We start from the raw sequence: 999 nt of genomic DNA, 5'->3' as shown, positions 1-999 counted from the left end.
AATTCTAGTCATACTAGCCACATTTTCAAGTGTTCAGTGTCTACATGTGACTGGTGGCTACTGTATTATTGCAAATGTAAGCACTTGCCACAATAGGGGTCTGTAACACACAAAACACCTGCAAATTTGCATGTGTTTTTTCCTTTTTCTAGGAAGTGTTTATCAGCTGCATATAGCAAAACAATTTTAAAATCAAGCAATAATGTTTCATTAACACAGTTATTCTAGTTCGAAAACCCAACCTCATGTGCCTGCTGGTCCCCCACCACGGCCTTGCATATACAGTGTACCATGTTCTAGTCACTTGTGACTGGCTCAGTTTCCTCAACAGGCCACAGTCCTGTTTTCATATATGGTTTTTCTTCTGCTTGGAACCCTTGTCTCATCCCACCCCTACCCCTGCTGCTTCCTCACCTCCTGTCTTCAGTTCTACCTCCCTCTCTGCATGGGTTATCCCATCATTTGTCAGGATTCACTACAGCTATCATAGCTGTCCAGTACATGCCATGAAAGTGAACAAAGTTTGTGGGATGTGGCTGTCCCGCTCAATGTCCCAACTAGTCTTTCAGTGTCCTGAGAGCTTACCTGCCAGTGAGTTGGCTGGGAGTGCCACCTAGTGGCTTGTGTAGAAAACAGCGGTCACTTACAAACGGAGAATTTCAGTAAGCTGGCCAAACTTAGAAAAGGGAACAGGAGAAAAAAAAAAGGGAACAGGACTTTCCCTCCATAACTACACATAGTAATGAGAATCTACTGTGTCTCTGGCTGTTAACAGGTAATTTTGTATTTCCTGCCTCATTTGAAACTCCTACAAGGCCTGAAAGTTGGTATCATTTCCATGTCACAGATGGGCAGAATTTGAAGTTCAGAGAGGCTTCCTTAAAAGCCCACTCTGCAGGAACGGAAGAAAATGAAAAGGTAAAGTAGGCCACAACAAGTCCTTTCTTGCTCCCTCAGGGTGGAAAATTCCCACTTACAAAGTTGGTGGCAAGGAGCTTA

The sequence above is a fragment of the Capricornis sumatraensis genome, chromosome 7 (genome assembly GCF_032405125.1).
Source record: "Capricornis sumatraensis isolate serow.1 chromosome 7, serow.2, whole genome shotgun sequence".
In the NCBI taxonomy this organism is placed as follows: domain Eukaryota; kingdom Metazoa; phylum Chordata; class Mammalia; order Artiodactyla; family Bovidae; genus Capricornis; species Capricornis sumatraensis.
This window is presented reverse-complemented; position numbering follows the sequence as displayed.